Consider the following 27,889-nt stretch of genomic DNA (forward strand, 5'->3'; position numbering starts at 1 on the left):
ATAAAAGGACAGGTCTAATGTCAACAAACATCAAGGCTACCTTAAAATGCTAAGCATGAATTGACTTAATACATAAACCTGTTTTAGAATTTCACAATCACATAGAATGTTTATGTTCTATAATTCAATGGTGTATGGGTGGAGGGAAAGAGAGAAGGCATGTCTTCACTTTAAAGTTCTATTATTAGGATTTTTTTAAAGGGTTTCTGGTCAACTTCTAAATGTTTCTCACTAGATTTCAATGTCTCAGCAAAGGGCTGGGCAGTATGATGTATTTTGACCTGTGCTTTGTGTTGCAGACATATTTCCAAAAAGAAATAACTCAGAAGAGCAGATGTAATGCTGATAAGTGAGCTTGGGAAAATATAATCAGTGCATATGTCCTCAAACCCTCTCTACGTGGAAAGCATTTATATATTTGCATTTTGGGGAGAAACGCATGAAAGGATGTATTTCCCAGAAGAATAAAAAGATGCAGTGTTTTGGAAGGGTCTTATAAGATGCAGCTTAATTGTTAGGATTTTTCTCTGACCCAGTCTAATGTTGACAGGGACAGAGCCAATATCTGTCTGAAACATTTTCCCCAGGGATTTCTTCCTTTTTTTTTTTAAAGATATATTTATTCATGCATACAAGATCTGGGTACAAGCCAGATGCACGGGAGGGTGAGAGGATTCACCAGAGACAGAGCGGAGAACAGAACAGGCAAACTGACTGAAACACAGTGCTGAGGGGAGCAGCGGGCGAGACAGGAGAGGTCTGCCACGCCGTGTGAGAGTCTCACCGGCTGGCCAGGATCAAACCCGCACTGCAGAGGCTGCGGACAGCTTCACAGTGCTGCACTCAACCACCTGCATCACCACGGGAGGCCCCCCAGGGCTTTATTCTTAAGCAACATTGCATTATATAAGTTTCAGGTGTACATTGATAAAAAAAAACAGCATCTGTATATCAATATATTAAGCTTACCATCTAAAGTCCAATTTATTCTTCACCATATAATTGACCCCTTTTATTCTATGCATCCTATATTTGCATTTATTGTGTCAAACAAAGGGATAATTTAAGTAGTCTCTTCATAACCTGCATTTGGGTTGGGTTAGATGCTTTCGTATTTCCATATAAATTTATATAGTGATGTTGTCTTTTCTGAGACTTTATAGTACTTCAAGCAACCATGCAGTAAATGTCAGCTTGTTTACTTTCTTCATTCATTCACATTTGACTGTGGGAATAGAATGAGTCTGCTTTCTTCCTAATGCCTAAAGTAGGGCCTGGGCTCTTTTTATAAATTTCTCAGCACTGCCTAAAAAGCCTACTTTGCCTTTTCCTGTGTTACTGCTTTTAAAAGCAAATATATTCGATTTAAATCAAGAATGTACTACAGCAGAGTTAGTGAAAATGTCAACTTAAATATAGGCTTTTCTTCTGACAATCTGTAACAGGAAAAATGAAGAGCCGACCACATTTTATCCCCCTTTGTTTAAAAGCTTACATATAGGGCCTCCCCGGTGGCGCAGCGGTTGAGCGCTGGATTGCGAAGCTGCCCGCAGCCTCTGCAGCGCCGGTTTGATCCCCGGCTGCTCCCCGGCCACCTGAGGAGGGTCCCGCATGGCGCGCAGACCTCTCCTGCCGCCCGCTGCTCCCCTCAGCAGTGTACTTCGGTCCTTCTGCCTGCTCTGCTCCCTGCTCTGGCTCTGGTGAATTCTCTCACCCTCCCGCGCTTCTGACTGTACCCAGTGCTTGTGTAAATAAATAAATAAATCTTTAAAAAAAAAAAAAAAAAGCTTACATATAAATAGCAATATTTTGCTCCATCAAATGCCAGAGAAGCAAGGAAATTAACTGATACAAAACTATTGTCCACTCCTATGATGAAAGTCAAGATACAAACTAGATAAACAATAAGGATATTTTGTTAGTATTTCCTTCCTATATCATGCATCTGTCACAAGACTATCTTTTCAAGAAAAAATTAACTTTAGATTTAGAGATGTGAGTCTAAGAAGCCTTGTGGAAAAAAAATGAAAACTCTCTTATTATCAAAAATGTCAAGCTACTCACTAAGATTGTCCCTTGACTCTAAGGCTGGCCAAATTTTGAACAAAAATACCACAAAAATTATCTTTGAAGTAAGATTTAAAATGTTTAATATGGCACTGTAAAAATTTCTTACTCCCAAAAGTCTTCTCATGGTCCTTTATCATCCTTCCTTCTTACCCCCCTCATACCCTGGTGTTCATGATCTCTGTTGTGGTAGATACATGAGTTAAATGTCAGCAGTTGTATTCTGTGTGTGTGTGTGTGTGTGTGTGTTTGTTCCTTAATCCTCAATACAACTGTTAAAAAGTATACAAATTAATTTTCAAGACTATCTAGAAAGAAGAAATTTATGGACTTTGTGTCTCGAACAACCAGAAACATAACCAAAATAACTGTTTCAACACCATTGAGATTAAAAGATGACCTGTCAGTTCCTTCTGACTGCCATGTAAGCATCTCTTCCCTTTGTGCTACATGTTGCCATGCTTGTTATTTTTTGATCTTATAACTGTTTAGATCATATGTTTTATTATATATATATGTATATACATATACATATGTGTATGTTTGTTTGAGAGCCCAGTAGATGCCAGGCAGCATGCCAGGGCTGCAGATGGATGCAAAGATGACGAAGATTGGATATTGCATGCCAGGGGATCAGCATGCTCCCAAGAGCAGAAGAGCAAGATTAATTTAGGAACAGTGAACAGCTCAATAGAATTGGAATAGAGACCCAAATAACCAATTTCTCTTACAAAGTTAGACTGTTTTATATCCCAGCATTTCTCATCACTTACTTTTAGTGCAAACCAGGTATAAGATGAAGCATCAAGGTCTCCACTGTGCAGATCTCCCTGGGCTGAGGGGGTGGTGACCAGGACCAGGTGTGAAAGAAATGGCTGTTGTTTCAGCAACTCAACAATTTTGTTTGAATTGCTTTGGTTTTTCAGACAGTCAATTCAGAGAGTGACAAGAATGTCTAAGAAGCTGCGTGTGGTGATAGTGACTTGTGTGTATCTTGTATGCATGATAGATGTTATCGGGTGATGTGTTTACAAGTGATATTTAAACTTTCAGAATTATATAAATATCTGTAGGAAATAGTACATTTGTATGGCAAATTTGAAGCTTTTAGCTTCAAAATTTTTTCTGCAATCAAAACTATTAAGCCAGTTTTTTTTTTTTAACTTCATGCACTATCTTGAAACACAACTGTTGTTTTAGAATAGACTGTGTTACAGTGTGTCATTTTTACAAAAATTGTGGTAGAGTCGCATGCAAATCTATCAGTTAATTCTGAGCTTTGTCTGAAAGTTATATGGCACGTCTTTTTCTAGAATAATCATTTTAAAACAGAACACTGAGAATCTGGACCATTGACTTGAATAGAAAATGTGAGTAAATGTCTCATGGTGGGGACAGGGTAGGTGTGAGGAAGAGATTGCCCACATGGTATGATTTTTAAAATTTATTAAAAGCAAATTCATGATATCTTATATTGAGAATCAAGTCAACTCTATCATAGTGTGGTGAAAACAAAACCACTTTAAATATGTCATGGAGGAAGGAATGTAATATAGGGAATTAGAAGCTTACAAAACCTAACAGGATTGAAGAAATTAAGTCAGCAAAAGCCCCCAGTTCTCAGTTGTCCAGTAGCTTTCGGGGAATCAAGACATTCTTGGAGTGGCAGATCACCTCTGATAATTGCAGCTGCCTGAATTGGTAGATGTATGTTTCTTTTTTTTTTTTTTAAAGATTTATTTATTTATTTATATAAGCACTGGGTACAGTCAGAAGCGTGGAAGGGTGAGAGGATTCACCAGAGCCAGAGCGGGGAACAGAACAGGCAGACTGACAAAATCCACTGCTGAGGGGAGCAGCGGGCGCTGCAGGAGAGGTCCGCGCGCCATGTAGAACCGGTGCTGCAGAGGTTGCGGGCATCTCCGCAGCCCAGCGTTCAACTGCTGCGCCACCAGGGGAGGCCCAGATATATGTTTCTAGGAGCTTAACCTAGGAAGGCATTTCTCAGACATTTTTAGATTGATGCCTCCTTTATGCTCTTAAAAGTTGTTGAGTGCATCAAAGAGTTTTGCTTATAGAGGTTATATCTATTGATATTAATTGCATTAGAAATTAAGGCAGAAAAATCTAAAATACAAAAATATATAAGCATATATTCCCTTAGCCCACTAAAATCATCACAGGTCAATCAGCTTCTGGGAAATTTCATTATACAATCATGAGAATGAAAGCATAAGAGGATAAATAACATCTTAGCATGATTATGAAGATATTTTTGACTCCATAAAAAGAGCCCAAGGACTTGTAGGGTTTCTTGACCCAGGCTTTAAGAACTGCTGGCTGGAAGGAAAAAGAAAAATATCGCATGGTTTCACTTACAGCAGGAATATAGGGGAACCAAATAAGACATCAGTGTAAAAAAATAATAACAGTACAAAGCACAACAAAGCAAAACCAGACAATTATAAATGAGAGATATCCTGCAGGGGAGGAGGAGGGAGAGGGATCAGAGGGAGGGAGGGAGGAGCACAGGGGACTGAGGTGATGGTGCACGGGTGCATTGGTGAAGGAAACTCTATGGGGACTACACCTGAGGGGGGGGAGGAGCAAATATTTTTTAAAAATGAAAAATGATGTACAAAATTAAAAAATTAATTAAAAAAAAAACTGCTGGCTGAAGGAAACCCAAAAACCTTTTGTCTGCTGATGATAGAGCAATAATTTGCTTTTCTTCTGCCTTGTACATCACAAATAAGTGCCTCTTGTTGGGGAAATCCAACTTGATTTCCTGCTGGCAGAAATTCTGTAAATATAATACTTAATAGTAACATACAAATAGGGAATTAAATTAAATATTACATTCATTAATAATTAGTCTACTACTATAAGTAAAAGAATTTCTCCATCTTTGTTGGAGAAGTTCAGAAACATCTGTTTAATTTCAATTTAAATAAAATCTTAGACACCATTTCAAGTATATGTTGTTAAGCAGCAATTTTGGCAGGAAAGTATAAATATCTGGAATATTTATCTGGTGAATAAAGCAGAGACTAACAACAATAAGTAAATCTAATTATTCAGTCACAACAGTGCTATTTTCTCTTTATCAATCATTGTCACATTCTTCCTCCCTGCCCTCTACCAGTTATTAAAAATTATAAAAGGACTTGTAGGTAAAAATTTGTCCTTGAGAGGTCTATTTTAGACTATATACCTGTGTGATTAATTCTCCTTGACATAGATGGCTTTATATTCAGAAGTACTATTGCTTGCAAACATATCTGGTATTTTTAAAACACAAAAGAGCCTGAAAAAATAATCAGTTTCTTATACATACAAAATGTTACTAGGTTCCCATTCTATGTAGATGCCAAAACCAAATGATCTTGTACAGCCTAACAAAAATAAATCGTGTTTATTTTTTCCATATGCACTTAGAAAAAATGCAAAAATAAATGTTCAGAAATATAAATTTGCCAAAGATTACCCATATGCCTGAATGTAATATTGGCCTTTTCCCAAGAAATTATTGCTGAGAAAAAAGTGTCAACCTTGTATTTGAACTCTTATGGATCCTTCCCGGTACAAGAGTGCATTCTCAATTACCTTATTTTGGTGAACAACACACTGTTTGTTCCAAATGCCATTGCCTGAGTTTTCTCAATTAATTTATTTTGAGGTTTTATGTAAGCTATCTGATAAATTTGATTTAAAAATGTAAATGGAGACTTAGTATTTATTTCTGGGACATGAACTCATGATTATAAACAGTAAATGTGATGGAGAAGTCAACAATATTTAAAAGGATTGTTTGCAGATGCTTGGATGGAAGTTTTCCTCGAAACAGAGATGACTCTATGTGTCTGGAAATGCCCATGAGACAAGTGAAAAGTTCATAGGAAGTTGCCTTATGAAATCTTCTAAACAAAAATAGGATATGTCTAAATTAGTATATATTTCATAATGTGCCATTTAAATGGTGTGTGTATCTAAATTTTAGGTAGATAATTGTATCAAGACAAACTATGCTACCTTCTGTAGCAAACAATCCTAGGTAAGTCGTTGGTCTATCACAATAGAGAGTTACTTCTCGTCTATGTCAAAGATGAGTGACTCTTCCACTGAGTGACTCTTCCTCCAGCAATGGCGTGGGGATACAGACTGTCTGGTTTGTAAAATTGCCATCTTTAGTATATTGCCTCCACATATGATTCAAAGGAAGAAAAAGAACGTGAATGCCCTCTAATGCATTTCATTGCCTTACTGAAAAATGATAGGCATCAATTCCAATGACATCCATGGTCCAGAACTCAATCACCTGGACTCACCTGGGTTTAACTACAGAGATGGCTAGAAATGCTGTTGCCCATCTTTTGAGAAGCAAACGGGGTTAGAGATTGTATTCTCTTCCCAGGTTTTGAGTGTCTTCTGTAATCTAAGAGTTGACCCAAAAGGTTTAAATTTATTATTTATAAAATGTTACATTTGGAATCTCTTTTTTAGTCATTCCAGCATGTGTTTCTTTTGCTGTACCACCAAGCAGTTAGCTCAGTTCCAACAATACCTATTTAAAGGTAGTGTCAGATCCCTCAGATCAACGGCTCAGTCCCACAAGCCTATAAGCCAGACACGACTTACAAGTCTACCTGTTCTTGTTACCTGTGCTTCTGACTGATGGACTATAGATCGCTCCCTTCTTGGGCTCAATTAATTTGCTATAATGGCTCACAGAGGCAAGAAAACAGTTTATTTAAATGGATTTCATTTTGCTATCAAGGAATAGAACTCAGTAACAGCCAGATGGAAGAGAAGCTTTGGACAATGTATGAGGAGAGGTGTGTAGCTTCCATGATCTCTGGTGCTGCTCTCCTCGCACCTCCACATGTTCACCAGATTGAAAACTGTCAGAATCCTGTCCCTTTGGTTTTCTGTAGGCTTCCTTACATAGGTATGATTCATCAAATCCATGGCTCTTGGCCACTGATTCAACCTCCAACCCCTTTCCCCGCTCCCCTCTCTGAGAGAGCCATTACTTCGTTGGTTCCCCTGACAATCAGCCCACCCTTATGATATCTAGGAGCCTTGCCAAAACTTATTAATATAACAAGTATACTTTTATAAATTCCAAGAGCTTTAGGAGCTCCAAGCCAGTATATATTTCTTATCATAAATCACTGTATCACAGGCATATTCAGTAGTTGCTTCAAAACTCCAAAGTTTTGAGGATATTTATTCTAGATCTTGAAAAGGGTTGATAGTCAGAGAAATTAACATAGAAATAACATGGAAATTTATTAAACCTTATTTTTCACCAATATAGTTGCATTAGACCATAGTGAAGGCCTATTTAATCATTTTAAGTTCCATTTCCACAATTATTTAAGTTCCATATTGTTTTCAAAACTATTAGTTGGTTAAAGACTTCCAAGAATGGAAATTCAAAAGTAAAACTGAGCTCAAATGGTTAAATAATTTTCAGACCCTAAGAACACACGCAAAAAATCCTTACCTATTTTTTCTTTGGGATTTGCCTGTATCTCAAAGCCCAGAACAGAAGCAATAGACTTGAGCTGAACTCCAGGGCCCACTGGAATGGGTGGGGCTGCCCAGAAGTTGTGGGTGGGGCTCCAACAGAAATTCAAAACTCCAGTTAAAGAAACAACCACTTCATACTTCTGTGTGTATGAACTGCCCTGCAACTAACCAATGAACATCATCCAGGACCACATTTCTTTGCCCCTAACCTGCTTTTCAGCCAATAAAATGTAACTCCTAACCTCATTATCTTCCTTAATCAGGGAGGCAGATTTGCATGTGTGGGTGTTAGTTTTCTCCTGCCTCCTTGATGGCTGACCTGCAATAATTTTTCTTTGCTCAAACCCAGATATATTTTGGTGATTTGATCTTAACTAGGTGTCAGCCATAGGAACCTGATTTTGTAAGGTTTGTAACAGAAGTTGAAAGGTACATAGATCTATTCTGGTAGTTTCAATTATTTATTAGACACTTTTCCAGTTCAAATATTCTATTAAACCTTGCTTTGTGAAACAGATGACACAGTCATGCTGATAAATTCAAGGAAGGGGACTGGAGCCTCAACCCCATGGGATTTCGACTGAATCATCCCTGAACCACTCCCTTTGAACTTTGCAAAGGCTTTGAGCAACTGGATTTCCTATCTCCCAATTTAATCCACCTTGCTTTAATGAGGGACCTGATGCCAGATTTGTCAATTGGCAGTCAAGGCCCCAGACCTAGTGGGTGGTGACTGAGATAGCGAGCTCCAGAGCAGCTGTGTATGCTTGCGTTTACACTGTGTCCCTCTGGGTGTGATCCAGGCCTATTTTCTGCCTGCTATCCTGCACCATATTCCTCCAAAAGGCCATCTCTTCTCCTCTTGGCTGACAGCCCTTCTCTTCTGCCAACCGCTCTGTTAGAGCATTCTGATATATATGCAATGAAAGTTGTCTTGCTGTTAACATGAACTGGGATCTGAACAGGATCTTATTTGAGATCAGAATTCCAGTTCTATCCTCTTCGAGTTTTGTAAGAGTATATGATCACCTCCTTCCTCTTTAGATCTTTTCCAGGCAAAAAAAATCCCAAGTTCTTGTGTGTTTTCATGACCCTTTTCCTGATTTCCTTCTATCTGAAAATGATATAAATATAACTCTTACAAAGTAAAACACATTGAATCAAATACTTTAGTTGTGACCTGGCCAAGCACTACTAGAATGGACTGGGAAGGTAATTAGATTGGTACTGAAGTAAGGTTGTTGGAGAGGAAAAACTTTTCTTTCACCTGTTAGATTCATTCTGTAGGGGCCTGTGAATTAAGCTTACAAAAGACAGATTAATGGGAGAAAAAGATATATATTCATTAATATTTTATGTGCACAGGTATTTATAGAAAAGAAACTTGAAGAAATGGTTGAACTCTGTGACTTATAGACCATTTTTAACAATGAAAGAGGATTTGTGTTTCAAGAGATGATAAATTATGAGGAGGTGACTAGGAAATATATAGGGAAAACTAATGGAAAATAAAGGGTATTTTTTTAGTAAAGTAGGTTTGTACAGACTCATCTTGGTGCCAACTCCATCTCTGGTGATAATAGTTGCTCTCCTCTTTAGGGTTCAGGAGAGGTCGACAGCATCACAAAGGAAATCTCTGTCCTGATTTTAGATAGATAAAGGGAAGGTATAGAACATTTTTAAAAAAAAAAAAAGATTTTATTTGTTTTTGCATAGAAGAATTGGGGTATAGGCCAGAGTTGCAGGGGGTGAGAGGATTCACCAGAGATAGAATGGGGAGCAGAACAGGTAGATTTACTGAAATACACTGAGGGGAGCAGCAGGTGAAAAAGGAGAGGTCTGCTGTGCCATATGTGGGTTAGCTTCCTGGCCAGGGATTGAACTCAGGCCTTCAACATGGGTTTTCTTGATAATAGGGCTGAGACGTAGGCCACCATAATTGTCCTTATGCCAAAGTGTCATATTCTAGAGTGGCATATTTTGATTTCCTTCTAGGTATAATTTGATATCTGCCCTCCTTGCTACAGTTATTCTAAACTTTTTTCCTCAGGAGACATAAGTCCCTCACTGCCACCTTCAAGATCATACCTAGAATAACTCTTCAGATTATTCACACCACGAATTAGGTCATTTATAAACTGGCTTAATTATTCCATCATTGAGTTTTTATCTGCTTCTCTCCAAAGTTTTGAGGTCTCATCTGATACTTGACTGAAATCCAGATTCATTTATTCATTCATTCATTCAACCTATTGTATACCAAGCCTTTTGCCAGCCGGTGGGAATGGCAGCAAACAAAGCAAAATCCCTGTCCTCAGGAGGACTATGGTCTACTTGTGTAGACCAAATTAAGTTGTGTAGAACAAATTAAGAGAGACAAGAGGATGAAGAGTTTGGGAGTATTCAGAAATGACTTTATCTAAGGAGGTGATGATTAAACAGAAACTTGAATCAGTAAGACTGTGCTCATGTGGATATTTGGAGGTTGTTCCAGGCAGTGGGAACAATGCAAAGTTTCCAAAGTACATCCTGTCCTACAGCAGCCTAGAGACCAGTGTGGTTGAGCACAGGGAAAGGGGAAGAGGTGCCAGAGATCACAGGGGAACTTGCAGGTCTTGGCAACAGAAGCTTTTGGACTTTGTTATGAGAGTTGGGTGTTGGAAAGACAATGATATAGTATGTTTTAAGAGCACTCAAAAAAAAACAAAAAAAACAACCACTTCTGTTTTGTGGGATATAGGATTGGGAGTAAGTGTGGAAGCAAGTCAGGCAAGTAGTAGTTCAGACCTATCAAGTTTACCTTGTTCCCTGATCCACCAATTTAGTAATCATTCACAAAGAGAACAAAGCTTACTTAGTGAGGTTTGCTTTTTGTCAACATTTACTGGCTATTAGTGATTATTTTTTCTAATAGCTATATTAAGGTGTAATTTTACCTATCATAAAATTAACTCATTTAAAGTATACAATTCAACAATAGTCATTAAATTTACAGAGATGTGCAGTTATCACAGCCATCCAATTTTCGAAGATCCTGTCACCCAAACAATCCCTGGTGCTCATTTGCAATCTCTCTTTTTTCCCATGTAGGACGCTGGCAACCACTGAAATACTTCCTGCCTCTATGTCTTCACCTTTTCCACAGATTTTATATAAACTGTGTCGCAAAATGTGTGTCTTTTGTGCCTATTTACTAGTGATTCTGATTTTATTTTCAACGTATTCACAAGCTATTTGCCTCAGTTCCTTCTAGAATATCCAGGGGTAGAAGAAAAGGTCCATCCTTTGCAGGAGACACTCCTGATTTGAATCCGTCTCTTTCTCTCAGTTTACATATAGGTCTCTGGTGCGTATAATCAAGGTGATAATGCTTTTCTGAGAAATAAATATAGTAAAGAATATTAAAGAACGTAAATATATATAACTCCTGGAACATAGGAGCGCAACAAATCTTAGTTCTTTTTGTACTCATTTTTATTTTACTTTAGCAGGCATTTTACCTAATTTTGACGTCTTTAAGAGTGTGAAAAGGTTTTGTTTATATTCGCATCCCCACTGAAGGCTCTGAGTCATAACTGTTGCTAAGTTTAGAGTGAATCGATGAGTCTGCAATCAGCACCCAGTGAGCCAACATTCCAATGTTCTAACAGAAAGAAGCCCTTTTTCAGGTGACATTGTTACCAATCGAGTAGGTTTTTGTATTCAAGCAACTGGGGAATAATCATCAAAATAATCGCAGACACACTGGACTGAAGATTAGCAAGCTCAGGTTTATTGCAAGAGAGACTCCTGACAACAGGAGGGGGTTCAAGGGAGCCCATTACTGTTGGGGGTAGGTTCACTTTTATAATCTCTCATGGGGTCTTTCCCCATTCTGGTGCTTTACCACTAGCCCCCCCCCCCCCCGCTTTGCCTTCTTGCCCCACTTGCCACCTAGAAGTCTTGTGAAGCCACCGCAAGCTACTGTGTACTCCTCTATGCCTTTTGTGATTACCAGCCTCTGCCTGCTAACTAGCTCAGTGGCTAGCAACCTTTGTCTGTCAGCTTTCTGCTTCCTCAAGCACCCAGCCTCAGGCTGCTATCTTCCAAACAGCCTTTGCCAGCCAGCTTGCAGCCAGCTTTTGCAGGCCAGCTCCCTAGCCAGCTAGTTCTCTACTCCTACAACATGATCAGTGATGGTGACAGCCAACAATTTATTTGGAATCTCTAAGGCTCATTGTCAGGTAGACTGTGTGATCTCCCACCCCACACCCCTAAAGCTTCTGACAGCAGGGGAACTTCATGCAGGGTCAGTGGAAGCACCAAGGAGCCTTTCTATTGCATTGTGCTTCACCGGGCTTTGCTGTTATTTTGTTCTGTTTCCTGAGCATCTATGGGGAAGTAGTAGACCCAACTTGCCGGGTAGTATTAATGGGCATCAACTAATTTGAGCAAATACTGCTTTCCTGAGGAGGAAGATTCTATTTATCCTTCCGGGGCCATTCCATATAATAATAGAAGAGAGTGTTCTGTTCCCCATCTGGGTGTAGGGACCTAACCAGATGATTCAGCTCATGTTTGCGCTTCATTTGACCAGACCCTGGAAAAATGGTTCCTCTTCATTACCCTGAGTGCCCTTGACAATCCCATCCCTTTACTCTGCAACTCGTCAATCTCATTCATAGGATGCGCAGAGCCAAGCAGAGTTGCTTCGGGAGTAGGTCTGCTGAAAGAATATGTTTTATTTTTAAAACTCATATAAATTTTACTTTCTACTTTAAAATATGGCTTCAAAGAAAAATGTTTTAGATTACTTAGCAGTTAAATTACTTAGCATTTCACTCAGAGGCCTTGCAGTAAAATTGTCTAAACTAGGAAATGACTCCTTTATCTCTTAAACTTCAGAATATACCCATAACTTGTGTTCTAGGCTGAAATGTGTCTCCCTCGAGATTCATAATGTTGAAGTCCTAGTCTCAAAATATATCTCAGAAGTGACAGTATTTGGTGACAGGGCCCTTAAAGAGATAATTAAATTAAAATGAGGTGACTGGTGTCCTTATAAAGAGGAGACAAGGTGTTTGAAGATGGCAGCATCCTAGGTGGCAACAGAATGCAGAGCCTTATGGTTCTAGGGGAGTTTCAGATGTGCAGTGTTCGTACAGCCCACTTTTCCAGTGACTGTTCCAGCCCCAGTGATCCCTAAGACCAGGACCACTTTGGGAAGAATTTCCGTATGGACATGGCACACATGGAGGAAAATTCAGTGGCATTTCACATGGTAGAAGTGGGGTCTGCCATTGGCAGTGCTGTTCCATACATTCTATTAACTGAGGTGCCAACTCTGATTGTGCAGAAAGTGCTGGTGTACAACAATCTCTTGTTGAGGATGAGGTACTTGCTCATTGGTTGGGACTCATTCCTGTTCATACAGATTCCCATCATTTTGAGTATTGGAACCAAGAAGATGAAGAAAGAGAACTTAAAATTTCAGCTACAAGTCAAGTGCTCTCCGAAATCCCAGGATGCTAAAGGTTCTTCTGACCCCAATAAACTCCATGTGAACCACAGATTGTATATACCACACACATGACATGGGTCTCCTAGGGGAACCCGCCGACGTCTTCGCAGAGGGCACTATCCAACATGTACATGATGATATCCTCATTGTTCAGTTGTGACCTGGCCAGGAGATTGATCCACTCATGAACTGTGTCCAGGGAATTGCCAAAGACTATGCCAGGTTTCCACGTGTGGCAACATAGTGTTAGTGGATCTTGCTAGGTATCACCCTGCTTGAATCTGTTGAAGTAGGTGAGACATCTGAGGAACTGAGTCAGTGCATCTCACCTGGTGTAGCTGAGGTGCAGGAAGTCCAAGGTTAAAAAGGTGGTCAGTTGTCAATCCCTGGCTAGATGCCTTCAGCAGGAAAATTTTTGAAAATGAAGAGATAGAGAGGGATATATGGCTGGCTCTGTTTTGGGACTATTACAGCTTCCTGTCAAGTCAGCAGAGATGTCACCATCAGATATGTGGTTAAGCGAAGCCATCCATGTGCTGATGGGGAAGCACTAGTGGTTCTTGGATGGACTAGATGTAGGCTAGACAGACATAAGTTTGCTCCTAACCTTTTGGCAGGCTGGGCTTGGATGCTCCTGAAGCAAGCTGAAGATTTTGGGTCCTGAATTGCCCGTGCAGGATTGCGCTACAGAGAGGGCGGTGTGACCAGGAATCCCGAGTTTTCTGGGACAACTGAAGCTTCGTTTTTAGTCATCATATTTTGTTAAATGTGCTACAAAATGTAACTGTAATGCCTTTATAAAACTTTCACATCCAAGTCAAATAACAGAGAAATTAGGACACAGACTTTGGGGCGACCACTTGGGACACACTGAGAAGGTTGTCGTCAGTGATCTAAAGAGAGAGGCCGCAGAAGAAATCAGATCTGCTGACATCTGGATCTTGGACTTCCAGCCTCCAGGACTCTGAGAAAATAAATTTTTGTTGTTTAAGCCATCTGTGGTATTTTGTTTTGCAGCTCTAGCAAACTCGTACTACCTATGACCACAAACAGCTAGAAAGCACAACCTGACACATACTTCTGAGAGCTGCATCAAAGGTTCTTTTGAGGGGCATCGGATTGTTGGTCAGGAACTGCCACAATGAAGTTCTACACACTAGTGGTTCCTTCCAGGGTTTGTGAGAGGCTACATTCTTGGCCTCTCTCTTTGGCATGTAGATGGCCATTTTCTCCCTGTGTCTCTTCATGGAACTTGCTTTCTGCGTGTATTTCGGATTTTCCCCTTTTGTTATAACACTGGTCAGATTGGATCAGGGCACACCCTGTTGACCTCATTTTAACTTGATTCCCTCTCTAAAGACCACCTCCAGGCCCTCCCTGGTGGCGCAAGGAGTTAAGACGCAACCTATGAAGCTCACCGCAACCACTGCAGCACAAGTTCGATCCCGGGCCAGGGAGCTACCCATATGGTGCAGCAGACCTCTTCTGACTTGTCTGCTGCTCCCCTCAGCAGTGTATTTCAGTCAATCTGCCTGTTCTGTTCCCCGCTCTGTCTTTGGTGAATCTTCTCACCCCCCACCCCACACACAAAAAAAAAACCCTCTGGCCTGTGCCCCAGTTCTTGTATGCATAAATAAACCTTTAAAAAAAAAAAGACTACCTCCAAATGTGGTCTTCTTCTGAGGTTCGGGAGATTAGGACTTCAATATGTGGATATAGAGGGACACAATTCAACCGATAACAGATTTCCCCTCAGAGGATGGTGACCTTGGTCTCGTGTATTATTTGTCTTCAATTTGTTTAGAACCAGTGCTTTCCACTGAGAGCAGCAGAGAGAAAAGAGCCAGAAGGACCTGGATTTGAATATAGAAAGTTGAGAAATTTGGAGGAAAATAAAAACTTAATCATCTGGACTCTAGCACTTATTTAGTTGTGTTTACTTTAGTTACTGAATCAGTGGTATTTTCTGTATTCATATTCCCCCTTATTACTCAACAAATACTTATGTAAACATCTTACAATTGCTGATGATTGTACTAAGTGCTTTAGAACTTAGAATTTTAGTACATCTATTATAAAAGTTTCTTTTTATAAAGATATGTTATAGTTTTAGTATTTCAGTATTTTTATTTTTTTATTTCCCATTAAGCAAATATCTATATAGAGATCATACAATTGCTGAACATTGTTCTAAGTACTTTAGATATATTTTAGATAATAATTGTAACACCTCCAGGAAATAGGTACTATCAATAGTATTATTACAGCTTTATAGAGAGGGGCTGTCAATTAACTTGCTCAAGGTCATACCATTAGTAAATAAGTAAGCAAGACTTTAACTCATTTGTTTAGTGTCCATCTGTGTACCTAACCTACACTTTTGTGATAGAGTAGATTTTTGGAATTTGAAAAATAATAACACTTGACAGAGGTGATTGTGAGAAGTCAGTAAATATTAGTTTCCTTTTCTTCCCACCTTTCATACATAGGATTTGTGTGTGTGTGTGTGTACATATGACTAGGAGATAAAACAAATATACAGGGTGAAGTATCAGTGAGAGATCGTATCATATAGAGTTATAGAGTTGTAGATTGAGGGAACAGAGTAAACAATGATATAATGAGAAACAAACAAGAATAGACATTCTTGGACTTATTATCTCCAATTTTACTAATTTTACTTTTTCAGTGGTATTACCCTGGAGAGGTGAACTGTTGGTGAGCTAGTAATTCCAAGTTTTTGGTTTTGCTTTTACCCAATAATTTGTGGATGGTTTGTTATACGACGAGATGAATTCATCCTCATCCTTGTTTTTCCTTATCAGAAGTGGTTAACGTAATGAAGGTAGATGGAGGAATCAATTTTTATGTTTTGCTTCCCATTACATTTTTGGTAATAATACGTTAACATTTTGCTGGGTTTTTTTTTTTTTTTCATTTTGGTATTAAAGTTTTGTTGACAAATTAAACACACCTCTTGGGAACAAGTGGGAACATTGTCTAGCAGCTGGCACCTGGTGCAAATTACATGTCTGATAGTTTATCTTGAACTATGGTGTTTAGAGCTTCCAACAGAGCATCAATTTAACAAAATTATAGCACTTAGTATTTAAAAGACGCTTGCTCTTTAAAGAAGAACATGGGGAATTTTCTTTTCCATCACACATGTATAGGGCACATTTTGGTAAAGGAGTTTCCAATGTCATTGGTTCTAAATGTAGGAGCATTAGTTTCCTTTCTACACACAGGTGAGTGTACTTTGATACTTACTCATTATCCAAGTTATTTCTAGTGTACCCTGAACAAGACCCTGCACTAGGTATAGCTGGAGAGCTAAAAATGTATAAGACAGTTCATGTCTGTGCCTTGCCATGTTCTAAAGATAGAAGAACAGATATAACAAGTTCGATGAACCCGGTGCTATGGATTTCAAAACAAGCAGTGACAATTTATGAGTAGGGCAGAGGAAGTTTCCCAGATGTGGTAGTATTGTTGCTGAGCTGTGGAGAACAGGTAAGCTTTGAGAGGTTGTGATGTTATTGAAGGACTTTTCATGCTGAAGCAAGAGAACGGTATGAACCAGAGCATGAGAGGACAGGTGAGGGTCAAGGTCCATTTTAGATGAAACTTTGGGTACAGAAAGAAGGGGGAGGGAAGAGAAGGCAAGCAGTAGTTAATCTGGGCTAGATAGGACCATGAATGTATCCTTCTGCATAATAACATTTATTCTTGTATTTAGTGAAAATTTTGAAACGGAGTAAAATTATCTGAGCTATACTTTAAGCAATAGCATCTGGCTTCACAATTAAACTGGATTTAATGTTCAAGGGAATAAAAGTAAAATGATGAGTTGCAATACTTGGGCAACAGGTAGCAAAGATCTGATGTAGGGAGGTGACCAGAGGGCTGGCCATCTGCTTGGAAGAATCAACCAGGCTGGGTAAATAACTGAATATAAGAAGCAAGAGATGAGGTTGATGATAAAGCTAACATTCCCTAATGTTCTGAGTGACTTAGTTAGTACTACTAAATATTGAGGCCTTGCTCTAATCAACTTGTGATTGCATCTGTTGTTTTCAATGTGCAGGAATTCTCAGAGATAAATATGCTCATATGCACTGTATGTCTCCCAGAAGATGGTGGTGTCCTCCTTCCTGAACTGATTTAACCATAGAAATACCATTTTTTGAAAATGAAGTTGTAAAGAACCTAGCCGTTCCGGAGCATTATTTTGGTATATGCTGCACTCACTTGGAGAATGCTGGTATAATTAATAAAAACTGGGAAATTGAAATTCAAATTTGGTTGGGACCAGAGATGATAAGTTAACTTTGGAATGTGTTAAACTTTACCTTAGACCATGGAGTTAGAAGCTTCTAGAAGCTTTCATGTTTTACTACAGATAAAATGAGAGGTTTAGATAGGAAGATAAATTTGGAGTTATTAGCTAGAAGTGATAACTGAATAAATAAAGATGAGATCAGTAGGAAAGAGAGAATGTTGGAAGAGATATTTTCCAGCGAACAAGAAAAAGAAGCTGATAAAGGGTAGAGAGAAGAGGAATTGGAGTCTTGCTTTTTTAGAAAATTAGGATAAGCTTTTTACGGCTAAGGAAGTATTCAGTAGTGTCAAATGCTGCAGAGAGATTGAGGGGGCAGGTGAGCTTTAAAGTTTAGAAAATAAGAGGCTATCACTGGCCTTAGAAAGAGTGTTTTTAATAGATTGCAGTAAGGATGGAAGCCCTGTTTAAGGAATCTTGGTAGTGGAAGTTTATAGGACGGCAGGATTCAGATTTTTCTTTCCTTCCTTAAAGATATGGGAGATCTGAATATAATTAAGTAAATGAAAAGGTGTCACATAAAAGAAGGAGTAATTAGGGTATGGGGATTCTTGGTTTTACTACTAAATTCCCTAGGATAGAAGTTCTTAAATTTTGGCCTGCATCACAGTCCCCTGGAGGGCTTGTTAATACACAGACTGCTCAACCCACCTCCAGAGTTTCTGGTTCAGTGCATCTGGAGTGGAGACCAAAAACTGGTATTTCCAGCAAGTTCCTTTGTGATGCTGTTGCTGCTGATCTGGGGACCACATTTTTTTTTAAAGATTTATTTATTTACACAAGCACTGGGGTATAAGCCAGAGGCACGGGAGGGTGAGAGAATTCACCAGAGCCAGAGCAGGGAGCAGAACAGGCAGAAGGACCGAAGTACACTGCTGAGGGGAGCAGTGGGCGAGACAGGAGAGGTCTGCCACACTATGTGCGAATCTCCCTGGCCGGCTGGGAATCGAAGCGGCACTGCAGAGGCCGCGAACAGCTTCATAGTGCTTCACTCAACCCGCTGCACCACTGGGGAGGCCCCTGGAGACCACAATTTGAGAAGCTTTGCTCTAGAGAAGAGAGGATATAGAGTTCAGGTTGCAGGTGGAAGGTGAGTCTTGGAAAAGAGAAAAGACACATAGTTGGCAGCAAATGACCAGAAGTGAAAGAAGAAAGAGTGGATAAAGGCACATAGAATTTTAAAGTCAGCTGGGTGAGATATGCCAGCCACTGGAATTGGAGAGCTATGTACTAGAATCCAGAAAGATGTCTCTCTGGACACCGAGGTTATGATTATGCAGATTATATTCATCATCTTCATGGCAATAAAACATCCCAGGAGAGGAGATTTATAGCAGTCTCCATTTTCTCAAAAGCTGCTAAGTTTACTCACTCAGGAGAAGCCCCAGGATGTCATTTCTCTGCATCTGTTTATTCTCACTTGTCTGCAGCTCAGAAGAATCCTGTGGCATTATGGTGTTTTTAGGGTTGGCATATCCTGGTCCTATAGTGTGGATATAGGTAGATGGAATGGCCCTTATATGACATAGGCCATGATTGGGGCTGGGGGTGTCCCATGGTCTGGAAATTATATTAGGGGCAGCAGAGACCACACCAAATTTCTTAAGTTAAAAAAAAACAGGAGATTAAAACTCCTCTGCAGAAAGTCATGAGGAAATTGATATGCTCAGGCTGAGTTACTGTTTCAGCGAAGGCATAGTAAGAAGGGAGTCTGTTGTGAACAGAAAATATCTACAGAACACTTCTCCTGCATCAACTACTTTCCTGCTCATAAGGACCCAGTGAGGTCTTGATGGTGCTGTTATCCCATTTTATAGTTGAACAAATGAAGTAACGAAAATTTAAGTAATTTGTCAATTTCACACAATTAGTAACTGATGCAGCCAGGAACTGAATCCTGTAGTGTATGGGAAGCTTGATAGACTCTTACTGAGACTATTTGACTTTCCATCATCCTTCTTCCAAGTCCCTTCTCCAGGAGCCAATGCCCTACTGAAGAGATGCCAGCCCTAGAGGCTTGCTTTAGGGTGCATCCCAGGACACACTCCATTTTATGGGGTTGTTCCAGAACGTCTGTTTCCTAGACATGATTGGCAGGCACAGGCCAGTTAAAGAGTAGAGAAAGGAGACCTCAGTGGGGCTGTCCTTCAGCACCAGGGTTTGGAACAAGAATAGGACACAGCAAAGGGAAGTGGGGAGACTGCAGACCGAGAGCCCTGACAGCCCTCGGCCACATTCACCCCAGAATGGAAGATGCAGGGAGGGCAGCTTAAAGCAGGACAGCATTTCATCAACATGACACTAATTCTGTTGACTGTAGAATTTGTGTTATCTTTGTCTGTTTGGGTCTGTCTAAATCTTAATGAAAAAGTCTGCAAAGCCCCAAATCGTACTGTCAGTGCACAATTCCAACAATCTTCAAGAATGAATGATTTATTAAATACTTAAGCACTATATTTCTCTTTACTGCTGTATTTTAAAAAATAAAAGTACACTATTTACTAAATCAAACAAGGATTGAATTGAAGAAACCCTTCCTACTACCCCAGGCCCACACATTCAGCATGACTAAAAGCATCTTTAAAGCAAGCAGTTTTCTCATTTCCTTGCTAGGTTTTTCTTTTCTTTTTTTTTTTTGTGCATTTGACTTTATCACCTAAAAGAGAAAGAATAAGTAAAGAGTGTGGTGAAAAATGTGATGAGATAGTTCACCCAGGGTGGCAACTGAAGATAGAATGTGCATGGATACCCTAAAAACTAGGTGCCCCCCTTTTCTGTTAAGAAAGCAATTCAGCATGAACGGCAGGGAGGGAGATCATGCAAGAATGACCTTTGCATGTGCCAGTTTCCTTTTTCAATAAAGAGATTGGGAATTACTACTGATATTTTATGTTGTAGCACATAATCAGGGAATTGATGGCAGATTTTGCGGTTTAACCATAAGTGTGACTTTAAAAAGCTACGGAAGTGAAGAAGCAGCTTGTATCCTGGATTAGATTGGGGGGGTGGGAGGGTATTTGTGTAGGGCAGTGATTTGAAGGAGGAGGAGGATTTGGAAACATTTGAATCCTCCATGGATTTCTCCTTGCAACCTGCCTAATGCAGGCATAAAAATTAAGGCAGCCTTCTGAGTAGTTTAACGTGAAGTTTCCAGTTACAATTCTAAGCAGAGGTTTAGAATCATCTTAGTGGATCTAAGATTACTAGACCAGATGATCTAAGCGCTCCCACATGCCCAAAGCTTCATTTCAAATTTCGGTGCAGACATTGCAGTCATGGGCGGAGTGTTTCTGTCGTCAACATACGTCCAATCTGTCGTGTCAATTTAGCACTGCTCTAAACTGGATTGTCACGGAATTTGTGCAATGTGACATTTTCTTGATTTGTTATATATTAAGAAACTAAATGACTTTAGAACAGTGCTCTTTCACTAAAACATATTTCACTCCTCAGTAAATCTTGGATGATTTTATTTGTTACTCTTGCCCCACAGATAAGGGAAGCTTTTCACAAGTAAGACCTCTTCACCTTGTGGGCCCTGCAACCATATATTTTCCCTTGTCATAGCTGTCTGGCAGGAAAATATTTTTGCTTCTCAGTCACTGATGGCCCAGAGTGTATTAGCACTACAAATACAGACACTATGGGAACCCTGCATGGCCACTGCATGTAACTTTGAAGGCATGTATGTTTCAGACTGAATGCTGGATCATGATGTCAGAGTCTACGTCCTGATAGGGCTCAATTTATTGTACTATTATATGTTCTTCATAATTTATTGTGGTTTTCATCTCATTTTAACACCTGTATAAATTCAGATTGCCAAGGGCAAGAGAGGTGGTTTGACCTCACATCTGATGACTTCTGCTTTCCCCTCCTGCCTCCTGGCCCCCTTTTCTAATGCTGCAATACCAACCCCTTTGTCTTAGTCTGGGATGCTATAACAGAAAATGATAGATTGGTGGTTTATAGATTGCAGAAATTTATTTCTCACAGTTTTGAAAGTTGGAAGTCCAGAATCAGGGAACCAGCATGGTCAGGTCTGGAAAGAAAACCTCTTCTGGATTACAGGTGATCATTTTCTTTCTTTTTCCTTTTTTTTTTTAAAGACTTATTTATGTTTGCATACAAGTTCTGGGGTACAGGCCAGAGGTGTGGGGGTTGAAAGGATTCACCAGAGACAGAGTGGGGAGCAGAACAGGCAGATTGACTGAAATACACTGCTGAGGAGCAGCGGGCGAGACAGGAGAGGAGTCTTTTCTAAACATTTTTCTCCCAATGATATTTTATAGTAAAAGAATATTTATATCTGGTTATGTATTCTATAGAGGTAGAAGCATGTACATAATATGAATAAGTTTCTTTTACCTTCTAAGAACAAAAATTTTTTGGTTCCCTTTGGGGTAAAATTATAGGACTATGTTTTGAAGAAAATGCACTTGATGTGTCTTTATAGTACTTGTTCTTTAAATGCCAAATGAACTGTGTACTTTTTTTAAAGTGGTTTTTATCCATGGGGGGGCGAAGAGATGAAATTATATATTTTTAATGTGATAAATGTGCTTGTTTGAGTGAAAAGTCACCTTCAAAATCCTAAGTGTGTGATGCAGCACCTGCCTCCATAAAGAACATTGAAAGATGCATCAGAGGAACTTGTATTTTTAGGGAAAATGTGACAGACAAATGCACAGTAATCATTGCACAGTTCAGAAAGGAACATGTGGGGGCTGGTTGATTGTGAGAGCACTTGGTGATATATTGGGAAGATGACTTAGTAAAAAGGTGTTGCCTAAGAGATAAATTAGAAATTGTAGCTAAATTATTAGGTAAATGGGTGCTGATCAAGTTACTTGGAAGAATTAGGGGTAATAGAGCTGTGTTTAAAGTTCATGGATATAAGGAAACACTTCCAGGGCCTCCTTGGTGGTGCAGGGGTTAAAGACTCAGTGCTATCAAGCTGTCACCAGCCACTGCTTCATGAGTTCGATCTCTGGCCAGGGAGATAACCCACATGGCGCAGCAGACCTCTCCTGTCTTGCCCGCTGCTCCCCTCAGCAGTGTATTTCAGTAGATTCGCCTGTTCTGCTCCCCACTGTCTCTGCTGAATCTTCTCACACACCCCACACCTCTGGCCTATACCCTGGTTCTTGTATGCACAAATAAATAAATCTTTGGGGGAAAAAAGAAGAAAACACTTCCAAAATTGGTGGATAATCTCATTTTCATCTTGCTATCACTATTGCTGGAGCTGAATTCACTAACGCAAGTAAATACCAAATGGCTGCCCCTTCAAAGGTCAAATGTGCGTGGAATTATGTGGGAATGAAGGTGAGGGTTTTTTTTGTTTTATTAATCATGAAAGTTATCCCAAGGGCAAACACTCTCACCTAGATTACCTTTCAGGAATTTTTAGAAGGTTAAAGCCATAAGCTTTATTAAATGGTTTGACTCTGTAGGCCCCATCTATATTTTAGCTGTTATTTTGCAACTGTAAAATTCTGCTTCAGGATTATAATACTTCAGTATTATAATAAAGGCAAAACCTCCCCCAAACTGGTGGGCTTCTAATTCTATACTTTTAGCAGAATTTTTTTTCATGAGCCAAGTAGGATTGAACTTTACTGATGTGCAGTGAAATGAGGCATGACTTAGCTTGATGGTCCATGAAGGATGCTCAGTGAGGTGACATTTAGTTCCTTTAAAGCTGATGTTCCTATTTTTATCAAGGGTAGTTATTACAGTAACACAAAAGACAAGATAGTTCCTGGTTTTACAGACATATATATGCTTTACTTTGATTCCATTTCCCACTTAACCAGCCTCCTTGTTGCCAATTATTCTTCCTCATCTATTTAATGTCATCTTCACTTTCTTGACACATTAATATAAAATATCACATTTGTAATGCATCCCCCTTGAAAAACTTCCTGCCAATCCATATTGCCTGCAGAGTGTTAAACTCCTTTACTTGCTCACCTACATATTACTCTCCAACCTTCTTTTTTTCATTTTTCTTTCCAAACAAAACTCCAGGATTCAGTCTTTTTCCTGAATGCCTGTCCCCTTCAGCTGTTCCCAGTTTCTCCCCTATTATATGCACATGGCCTTGCTACTGTTCTTTCTTTCCTGCAGTGCCCCTAATCTCTGTCTTCTATTAATGACATTCTATTGATAAATACTTAGATCATGACTTAAATACATAATTACTCCTTTTAATGCTAACTTTAAAACAAGGGCTCATTGCTTTCTCTGAATTCTAGCAATGCCTGGGTATAAGTTTGTTCCTCTTATTTCACTCTCCCTTTGACAGTATGTAAATTATTTTGTGATATCATTTAAGGATTAGGATGTCTTTATATCCTACCAGTGTTCCCACCCTGAAGATGACTTGCTACTATCTGCTTTGACACAGAATATACATGTGATATGACTGCACTAAATAAATGGATAGTATATGCATTTCATTTGTTACTTGAGCAATTAACTAACAAATGAGAAAAAATATTGGAGGATGACTAGTGTTTGGATGAACAGATAGACACAGAATTTGTCCCTTAAGGCAATTTCCCCCTTATTTAACAAGTTTATGGATTATTTTTAAGATGATCCACCTTCAAGATTTTTTTAATTTTCATACATTGATAGGGAATTTTTCCCCATTTTTTCTTTTATAATATATATAATATATAATATATATATAAATTATATATTAATATATATTATATATATAACATAAAATTTACCATTTTAAAGCTTACCTTGCTGTGTCACTAGGTAGGTCCACATTGTTGAGCAGCCATCATCACTGTCCTTCTCCAGAACTTACTCATGTTCTCCACCTGAAACCAGAACCATTGAAACTGACTCCCAGTTTCCTCTTCCCACCAGCCGCTGGCAACTGCCCTTCTTGTTTTCTGTCCCTGAATTTTACTACTCTCGGTAGCTCATATAAATGGAATTGTACAATATTTGCCCTTTTGTGACCAGCTTATTCACTTGGCATAATTTTTCAAGGTTCATCCGTGTTGGAGCCTGTGGTGGAAATCCTTTCTAAAACTGAATGAGGAAAAAAAAAAAAACCTGAATAATGTTCCACGGTGTGTATGTACAATATTTTATTTATGCATGCATCCATCAGTGGACGTAGGCTGTTTCCATTTTCATATTGTGAATGATGTTTCAGAGAATGTGGGTGTGCAAATAGACCACCAAGAACTTCTAAAGGAAACTCAGTATATTCAGAAAACTTGCGCTTTTTACCTTACATAAATCAAGCTCCTCCTACATATTGTAATGGCTCTTTTTTTTAATTATAGAAATTCATCTTATTTTTGCTTTTATTTTTTAATTGATTTAATGTTGGCTTACATCATTGTATTTTGAGAGTACAGGAACCTCCCCTTCCCTTGTGCACCCCTGTAGCTCTTCTCCACCACAACACCCATCTTCAACCACCATAGTCCATTGCTGCAATGCCGCAGTTCAAGAAGCTGCTGGATACTAGTACTTTTCAAGGATATGTTAGCTCCCCCTGGCAAAAGAGTGACCTTTATTTTTTTAGCAATTTTTACATAGGCTGTAAAAATCAGGGAAGAGGAAATGGGGAGGCAATTTTAATGGTCACAGATTCAGTTGGAGAACTTGAAAAAGTTCCGGAGATGGACAGTGGTGAGGGTTGCTCAATAACATGTATACTTAATAAATCTTAAATTGGTAAATTTTATGTTATATATATTATTACCACAATAGAAAAAATTGCAAAAAATTGTTTTAAAGTAAAAGAAAACTAGGAAACAAAGTTTGGGGAACTAAATGTAAAAATCAGCTAATTCTTTATAGGATATTTGTTCTCCAAATGGCAAGTTGTCTTAGATAATTATCAGTTTTGGACTACAAATGTATGTCATTAAGTCAGCAAATTATTTTTCAAATATTTTAGTGTGATGCAGAGAAGGACCAACTTTACCAATTCTGTTGTAATATTGGCTTTTTTACAAAACATTCCTTTTAAATGCATGCAAGTATTTTAAGCTGAGCAAACATCCAGTTTGAAAATAAACAATAAAATCTATTAAGGTGTTTGGCCACATATTCACCCATGCAGGAGCAAGTTAAAATAGAAATATTCAGCTCCCAACTGGAAATCAAATTGGCAAATCAGATACTAAGTCTAAAAAACATGTGAAAACTTTGTTCCAATTCACTTTCATGTTTTATTGTTTATTTTACTTATTGCATGTAATGAGTCTCCACTTATTTTAATTCTAAGAGGTGTAAATTCCTTGAAGATGGGGACTTTATTTTGTTTATTGCTTTCAGTAGAAACTAAATATTGAAGGCACACAAAGGAATAATTTTTAATTATATCATCTGGAAACTCTTCCATAGATTTCCTTTCACCTTAGGGTGAAATGAATAAGCCGAATTTTAAGAAATATTCCAACCAAGACAAAAAACTCACAACAGACATAAGTAGCAATATCAATAAAATTGAGATATTATTGCTTTTTTTATCATCCTACTTTTAATGACCAATGAATTCAGGACCTAAGCACGCTAATATAGAGGCAATTAAGGTTCACTTTTACTAAACTTTTAAAAAATGTTTGATCCTCATGGCAGCATTGAAAATTGATTCTCTTTCATGTGACTTTTTTTTTAAAGTTTGTAGTTCTGGCTTTTTGTGAGAAGATGTCGAATTGCTACTGTAATTTATACCTATAGCTGCGATACTAAAATGACCTCTGTTGATGGCACCAGGGACATTGGCCCACTTGTCATTTACTCCTTCCCATGCATGGCTTTTGCTATAGTTCTCCTGAAGCAATATGACTGAAACAGCTCTGAAGGGGACGGTGCCCAAGCTCATCCAACTGGGCATTGACTTTCCTGGGCTAGGACCATTCTGCTATAGTTCCATGTGAGCCCTCCCTACAAATCACCTTTGTGCTGTGATAGACCAAATCCTTCTGGGTTCAGAGACACACATTGGGGCTGCAGTGAGGAGCTAAAAATTCTTTACCTTGTTGATGTCCCAGGGCATTATCAATGCAGAATGAAATTTGCCAAACATAGCAAGTATTCTTTTCTCCCTCTTATATTTTTATCCATGTTATTAAAAATTGAAGATAGTCATACTATTCTGGACAATGTATATAATAAATTGGTTAGTTCTTATTCCCTAGCATGTTCTAAAAGTCAAGTATCAACATTTGGAATTTCTTCTAAGAAAATCATGTTTGTGAGAGAGTGAGTAAGAGAGTGTGTGTGTGTTTGTATATACTAGAGAAGATGTAGGTGTGTGTGGCATGCACACACACAAACATGCTTTCTCTAGTGATGAACAAAATAATGGAAATCTATAATGTGGCGTAAAAGGGTAGCATGGGACAAATTAGGAGTATGTGTTAAGTCATGTTTTATTGGCCTGTTTGTGACTTGGTAGAATACCATAAAACCAGTTGTCAAAATCAGAGATTATGTTCTAGCCCAATATGTTGGACTTTATTTCCACATATATAATCTTTCTCTCATTGGTGAGCTCTCAGAGGTTGGGTAGGGATAAGTTCTGAGGGAAGGTTTTTCAAATTCATCACTTTACAGGATTTGTGTAGTCATAGCTCTGATCTTTAAGTAGGACTGGTTTTTCTTTTTTATCTGTAGGAATATTTCAAATTATTCACCTTTTTTCCTGTAGGAGTTATGCTGTATGCAAGTGCGAAGGTTGAATTCAGTAATTGTTCCAGGGAGAATTTTCTTTTTGGCATATTACAATGTGTTTGAAACTATCTCCTAAAAAGAGATTTCCCTTATTGTTCTACTTCTCTACACCAGCATCCTTTCTTCACTTACCCTTGTTTCCAGAGATCACAATCCTCAGGAAACTGGGTATTGCCTCCTCCCTATCTCTTCTGTCCTTTGCCACAGACACACTGTTCTCCAGATTGCTCCCTTGCTGGGTTTGATTTTCTCATTCATTCAATAGCACTCTCCCTCTCTAGTTCTCTTTGGATCCAGTGTCTATTGAAATCTATTGAAATCAATTCATATTTTCAGACTATATGTCCTTTGTTTTAAGCATTTTGATACAGTCTCTCTCTCCCCCTACCCCTCTCTCTCTCTCTCCCTCCCCATTGTACATCTGTCGGAGTCTGGAATGCATCATAGTATGGTTGGAAAATGCTATTGGCCCCCAAACCGACCTCTGTCACCCCAGAGCAGGTTCCTTCAGTATCTGGTAAGAGATGGCTGCCTCAGAGCAGGAGCTCTAGATGGGTGACTGCTGTTCATGTTTCTTTACATCTCAGATGTTTACTTATTTGGGAAAATGATACCTCTCTACCCTTATGATCCAGAACTCATCTAGTTCTGGGGAGTTGGTATTCCATCTTGGCTATTTTCCCCACCCCAAAATGAATAGCTTAAGATTCCCAGCAGCCCTGTTTGTA

At 38.9% G+C, this 27,889-nt stretch overlaps 1 protein-coding gene and 1 pseudogene across 6 annotated transcripts in view; both read left to right on the top strand.

Annotated features, from left to right (window-relative positions):
- The window catches only part of CACNB2 (calcium voltage-gated channel auxiliary subunit beta 2), a 317,634-nt gene that overhangs the window by 225,505 nt on the left and 64,240 nt on the right, over nucleotides 1–27,889 (top strand). The gene's annotated exons all lie outside the window — the stretch shown is intronic.
- On the top strand, nucleotides 11,455–15,016 carry LOC119244729 (DNA-directed RNA polymerases I and III subunit RPAC1-like; annotated as a pseudogene).

This window comes from Talpa occidentalis, unplaced genomic scaffold (genome assembly GCF_014898055.3).
Source record: "Talpa occidentalis isolate TD23 unplaced genomic scaffold, MPIMG_talOcc4v2.1 talOcc4.14, whole genome shotgun sequence".
Lineage (NCBI taxonomy): Eukaryota > Metazoa > Chordata > Mammalia > Eulipotyphla > Talpidae > Talpa > Talpa occidentalis.